Raw genomic sequence first — 363 nt, 5'->3', positions numbered from 1 at the left:
ATATTCTTTCTTGTAAATTTTTTTTTTCGACTTATGTAAATTTTACATGAATTTTACTATTTATAGTCTAACAGATAAAATAATTATATGTCTGTCAAATAAAATGATGATAGTCTAACAACTACCTTTTAGAATTACTACCATTTTAGACTGATCTCATTTACGACTATCATAACAATCATTACTGTTATATGTAGCAGCAATAATAATTCAAAATTACTGCAACATATTCGTGATATATCAGTGATATCAAATGCTACTGATGATATAATTGGATCTTAATAACAGTAAATCATGATTGTCACCAAACTAGTTGCAAAGATAAAATATTGGGTATCAACAATATATCATAGTTTCTATGTT

At 24.8% G+C, this 363-nt stretch overlaps 1 protein-coding gene across 1 annotated transcript in view; it reads left to right on the top strand.

Moving 5' to 3' along the window:
• Nucleotides 1-363, top strand: part of LOC107610879 (probable WRKY transcription factor 38) — a 7731-nt gene that overhangs the window by 4622 nt on the left and 2746 nt on the right. The gene's annotated exons all lie outside the window — the stretch shown is intronic.

Source organism: Arachis ipaensis, chromosome B08 (genome assembly GCF_000816755.2).
Source record: "Arachis ipaensis cultivar K30076 chromosome B08, Araip1.1, whole genome shotgun sequence".
Taxonomy (NCBI): domain Eukaryota; kingdom Viridiplantae; phylum Streptophyta; class Magnoliopsida; order Fabales; family Fabaceae; genus Arachis; species Arachis ipaensis.
This window is presented reverse-complemented; position numbering and strand designations above follow the sequence as displayed.